Source organism: Gopherus evgoodei, chromosome 3, assembly GCF_007399415.2.
Source record: "Gopherus evgoodei ecotype Sinaloan lineage chromosome 3, rGopEvg1_v1.p, whole genome shotgun sequence".
Classification (NCBI taxonomy): Eukaryota; Metazoa; Chordata; order Testudines; family Testudinidae; genus Gopherus; species Gopherus evgoodei.
In genome coordinates, this window is record NC_044324.1 from 173,303,244 (window position 1) to 173,309,300 (window position 6,057).

At 48.0% G+C, this 6,057-nt stretch overlaps 1 non-coding gene across 1 annotated transcript; it reads right to left on the minus strand.

Annotated features, from left to right (window-relative positions):
* Positions 1-2,597: 2,597 nt before the first annotated feature.
* Positions 2,598-2,670, minus strand: TRNAT-UGU. Its single transcript has one exon. It is a non-coding gene; the product is annotated as a tRNA-Thr (tRNA).
* Positions 2,671-6,057: the final 3,387 nt, after the last annotated feature.

The following is a 6,057-nucleotide window of genomic DNA, read 5'->3' on the forward strand; positions in this document are numbered from 1 at the left end:
ATAAACAGGGCCAAATCCTGACTCCTTTCACCAGATGCAGGATACAGATGCAGCAGAATTGGTTCAGTTCTAATGCATGGGATTTAGGCCGCCGAAGCAGGGGTTTGGACCACCTGTGCATAATGGACCCATGCTCTGGTGCACAAGGGGATTAGGTGGTAAACCAAGGGTGCAGTGGAAATAGGCCCAGTTGATCTGTGAGTGAGAGGAGACGAAGCATTCATGGCAGTCGTTGAGGCTGTAGTAATGACAACAGAGGGACAATACTGCTCCTCTATGGCCAGTGAGAGGGATTCCCTCCCTCCACTGTCAGTCTGTTCCTTAGATCTCCTCTGCATATAGTTTGGTTACTGCTGGTAATATGAGGTTGGATATTGTTCCTTATGCAAAACGTCATGCAATGAGATAATTGAAAGCTGGTGCTGTAGAAGCAGCAGCTGTTTTCTATAAACAGAAAGAACCATGAAAAATCTCATAAAAACGTAGACTCATTAAAAATGCCATGAACAAAAGTATCCAGCTGATTTCATGAAGTGGGCCTAGGGTTTGGTAATCTGAAGATAGTTACTGAATTCACTGTGGTGGTGGCAGGGCTGGTGCAACCATTTAGGCAAACTAGGTGGCTGCCTAGGGTGCCTAGTTGTTGGGGGCACCTAAAAGCTTGCTCAGGTGAGGAGATGGAGTGGAGGTGAGCTGGGGTAGGGGAAGCACGGGGAGGGCCGCCCACAATAATGGGAGAGTGGGGCACACAGGGGAACCGCTCCCTGCCCCACATCACCTCCACTCTGCCTCCTCTGCTGAGGACACAGCCCCTGCTCTAAGGCCACGTCTACACTACAGCATAAAATTGAAATGATTAAAACCGGTTTTATAAAACTGGTTTTATAAAATCGATTTTATGCGTCCACACTAGGGCACATTAATTCGGTGGTGTGCGTCCATGGTCCTAGGCTACCATCGAATTCTGGAGCGGTGCACTCTGGGTAGCTCAGTAAAAGAATGAGACCAATAACTTCAATTTCTGTCCACACTAACCCTAAATCGATATAGTAATATCGATTTTAGAGTTACTCCTCTCGTTGGGGAGGAGTACAGAAATCGATTTTAAGAGCCCTTAAAATCGATTTAAAGTGCCTTGTAGTGTGGACGGGTACAGCGTTAAATCGATTTAACGCTGTTTAAATCGATTTAACGCTGTAGTGTGGACCAGGCCTAAGTCTCCTCTGATCGGTGCCGCAAGCCTGGGAGGGGAGGAGAATTAGAGTGGCACCGGCATGCTCAGCGGAGGAGGCAGAGCCGAGGTGAGCTAGGGTGGGCTCCCCGGATGGGGTTAGCTGCTGCGGGGGAGGGAGGAGTCTCCCCAGGTAGGGTTAGCTGTCGCGGAGCGGTGGCTCCCCGGGCAGGGTTAGCCTCCCGTGGCACGGTTAGCTGCTGGGTGGGGGGTGGCGGCTCCCCAGGTGGGGTTAGCTGCCGCGGAGCGGCAGCTCCCCGGGCAGGGTTAGCCTCCCGTGGCACGGTTAGCTGCTGGGTGGGGGGTGGCGGCTCCCCAGGTGGGGTTAGCTGCCGCAGGGGGGCTCCCCGGGTGGGGTTAGCTTCCGGGGTTGTCTCCCTGGGTGGGGTTAGCTGCAGGGAGGGGTAGCTGCTGCGCAGGGGGGACTCCCTGGGTGGGGGTGGCAGGCTCCCCAGGTGGGGTCTGGGTTAGCTGCCCTGGGGGGACAGGGTTAGCTGGGTGGCACAAGGTGGAAGTTTCACCTAGGGCGTGAAACTTCCTTGCACTGGCCTGGGGTGGTGGTGGGGTGTAGCTGAGCTGTGATTAAAAAAACAGCCAGGGGCACCTCTTCAGTACTGTGATGACTTGGGCACATGCCCCACACGCAAACAAACAGCAGAGTTATACCGACCCAAGCTGGCAGAGGTGCCAACCACCCTACCCAGGGCAGGGCAGGGCAGGGCAGTCCCTGCTTTCTGCCAGCACAGCCGAGGCTGCGGGAACTCGGGGTGCTTTCCCCCCGGCTTTGCTCTCCCCAGCCCCGCTCCGGGCACTGCTCCCCGCGGGACCCCGGGACAGGACGGTGCGGCGCGCGAGACGGGCCCCATTAGGCAAGTCAGGGGGCGCTGCGCCAGCCCCCCCCGCCACACACACACACACACACACACACACACACAACAAGGGCCGTGGCCGGGGGGGGCCCGTTTTCAGCAGCTCGAGCGGGGGTCAGGGGGCCCCGAGGGGGGTTTCCGGGGTGAAACCGGCGCGCCGCGGCTCTGTCCTGCAGCGTCCCGCTCCCCCGACACTCCGCCAGCGCGGGGGTCCCGGTCCCGGTCCCAGCCCAGCGCGGTGCTGCCGGTGAAGCAAACAGGCCAGTGCTAACAACGCCCCTGCAAGGCTGCCGCGGGCAGAGCCCCGCCAGGCTCCCTGCTGGGGCTCTGCCTCTCGCCCTTGTTGCTTTGGTCTCCGGGTCTAAGCCAGCCCCGGGGAGCTGGGCGCTTGCAACAGAGCAGAGCCGCTGGAGCCAACTGCGGCCCGGAGCTGCCCTCTCCTCTTGCTGACCTAAAATGATTTTGTTTAGCACACACTCGCAAACAAAATAACTTTCAGGCCCCAGCGAGGATCGAACTCGCGACCCCTGGTTTACAAGACCAGTGCTCTAACCACTGAGCTATGGAGCCACCTATCATTTCTGTTGATCTAAATGCATGTTAATGTACTCTGTCTCCAGCTCTAATGCAATTTAATAAACTATTACTGTGTACCAGGACACGCTTTAATCTGAATTAACCTATTTTTTTTACTGCATCTGGAAACTCCTCTGATTCAGTAGCAGGTATTTACTATTTTTTAAAAAATTACAGACTTAAAAAAATATATAATGAAAACTCTTTGGTGTCAGAGCTGAGTTAAAAATACCCCAGGTCCTAACCTTCCCAAACTTTGATGTCGGGAGAACCTGGAGCCAACTTTTGTTGCAATAAATAGACTAATTTAAATGTCAGCAATAATATGGCCATCGATAGTAACTGAATAAAAATTAACGTAAGTGTACAAGTATCTACATATTTACATTACACTCAATATGCTTATATCAGGCTCAGCCTAGTCTAAGTATGTATTCAGAGCACATGATCATCAGGTGTGGTATATACAGTACACACCAGACAGTATAATGGACACTTCTAATTAGGATTTTCCTGCAGCTGACATAGGTAAAAAGTGTGCTAATGCATTATTTTCAGTAGATGAGCAGACTGAAGGAATCAAATCCACCAAACACTAACTCAGTGTCCATTTCTGTGAGACAGCACCATCTCTACAGAAATAAGACTGGAAATAGAAATATAGCAAAAACCAAAATTTAAATGGGCTACCCTGAGTTTGCAGTGTTGTTGTAGCAGTGTTGGTCCCAGGATATTAGAGATACAGGGTGACTGAGGTAATATTTCTTATTGGATCAACATCTGTTGGTTCAAGCTTTTGAGCTGCACAGAGCATTTCTTGAGGTCCCGGGAAGGTACTTGTCACAGCTAAATACAAGGTTGGAACTGATTCTTTAGCATAAGTGGTTAGCACATATTCTAAGGCACCATTCAAGGTGAAGTGGCCTGTTAACATGCCAGCAGTCAGAGGACAAAAACGGGGAGCTAGTGGTTACAGATTGCAGTAATAAGCTATTAAAAATCATGGTCTTAATAAAGGCACTGTTCAGTTATATAGCTTGTGACAAGGGCTAAGATAAACAGCAGAAAGTCAGTCTTATACCCTCAATGTAGGCCCAGGGACTATAGCAATATGACTGGTAAAACTTCTCACGGACAAGCATCTAGCATCTACATTTAAAGCCATAGCACCAGGATACATCATGAATAGGTCCAGAGAATGCTTTTTAGAAGATAAAAAGAAACGTGGCTATCTTCTGTCTAAACTGTGTGTATATGTATAACAAAAGCAATCATCTATTGGTCACAGATGTTTGTGATATTTTCAGACCATCCCATGCACCCCTTTCCCATTCCATTTTTGGCACATGTCAATCTGTCTGGGTGCTAACAGAGTCAGGCTGAAGTGCCTCTAACATCTATGCATACAGTTGTCCTTTAGCATGGGTTTACATGCCTGAATATCTAGCCCTCGGTGTGATATAGATGTTACTGGAAGCCACTAGGTGGAACCTAAATACTGTATTAAAGAAGGGTAAGCGCCCGGGGGCGGGGGCAGGGGAGAGGGGAGAAGCAGCATTAGCAGATTCAAAAGGCTAAAGAGGGTGAATTTCATACATTTAAAATAAAATCAGTATAACAATTTAGTTTTTAAAATCTGTTAGCCAGACAAGAAAAGACCAAACTCTAGATACTAAATAAAATTTGTGTTGACTTACTGGAGGATTAAACATGTTTTATGTACTAACCCCCCTTTAGAATTATTTCTTTTCAGGTGTTCAGTGAGATAGTGCTGATAAAAGCGAGGGATTAATAGCACCTGGCTAGAGACAGACTCAGTGCAAAGGTCCCTTATGTAACTCTGCCTGCACAATACACATTTAATATATATGGTATCATTCTTCATGCAGAGGGTCAGCTCACAAAACCCTTTTACAAGAGAGTCTGTTGCAAAATAAAGAAATATAATGAAGGTTTTGTGGTGGCATTTGGAGAGGGACATGAAACTGTGAGCAGAAGAGTGTTATTATTTTCTATGTGCTGCATCATGAGTCTGCTTCCTCTTCCTGGAGAGAGTCATAGCAGAGGGCAAGATTTGAGTAGCAAATCTTCAGACAAAGTATCGAGCCATGGCAGCGCTTTAACATGGCTTGTCTAGTCGCGGCATAGCACTGGGAGAGAGCACTCCCAGCGATCTAAAAACCCCACCTCCACGAGAGGAATAGCTACCACGATCTACACTGGCACTTCACAGCACTGAAACTTGCAGCACTCAGGGGTGTTTTTTCCACACCCCTGAGCGAGAAAGTTGCAATGCCGTAAATGCCGGTGGAGACAAGCCCTTAGTGTGGACAAAGGCTGTTTAAATGTGTTAACTCATCCTGGTTAACCACTGGATTCCCCAAATGTCCTTCTCCATACTTAAGGGCAAAACTTGTGATTCAATCTGGAGTTACTCTGAATTTACCCCAGTCTAACTGAGATCAGAGTCTGGCTCTTAGAATTCACGTTCCATATGATCTTTCTGCATTGCTCTGAATTCAAATACTAGCATGAGAAGTAAACCACTGAAATGTCTCTTCAAGTAACTAGGCTTTAAACTATCCCTGAAATATCTTTTACATATTAAAAGCTTTCCAAACATCTTTGCAAGACTAATTATCCTGCTACTTGTCAAATTTTGTTGTTTTGTAGACTCACCCTCTGGTCACACAAATCCAGCTACCTGCTTTGGATGGCAGTAATCTGAAATAAATAACAGTGAGGCCTCCCTTTACAAATGTGGCATGTCTCATAACAAGTTGTCATGTCTCGTCTTGCTTTGTCCTTTTCATGTACACATCATTGTGCCGCAGGACAACCTTTTGTACCTGTGATGAGCTCAGCATAAATACTGATCAGCAAAACAGGCTCACTTGCTTTTCCTTGGCAGCCTATGTGTGAAAGGACTATGCACAACAGCTATCTTTTCACAGTCCCACTGTTTTTTTGTTTGAAGGATCTAGTATTGTTGACTAAAAAACAAATGAGCAGCCCTTCCCAACCCCTAAAACTCTGTACTAACCTAATGATTCACAACCAAAATGTCAGTGAGTTTCACTTATTAATTATCAGTGGTTGAGTGAGGACTAATGGGGTACTTGGTCCTATACAAACACAGAGCCTGTTTCAAAATCCATCGAAATCAGTGGAACTCTTTCCAGTGACTTCAGTGGGGCTTGGATCAGGCCCTTGAGGCTGGTAGGCCAGGTGCTGAGTGTCATCCACACCTACTGAAGTTATGGCTTTTGTTCTAACTTCTACCCTAGGTGTTAGGGTTTATATTCTCATTTGGTCAAATCGTGAGGTCCTTACTCAATTTCTACTCATTTTCCTCAGGCCACACTGCCATTGACTTCAGAG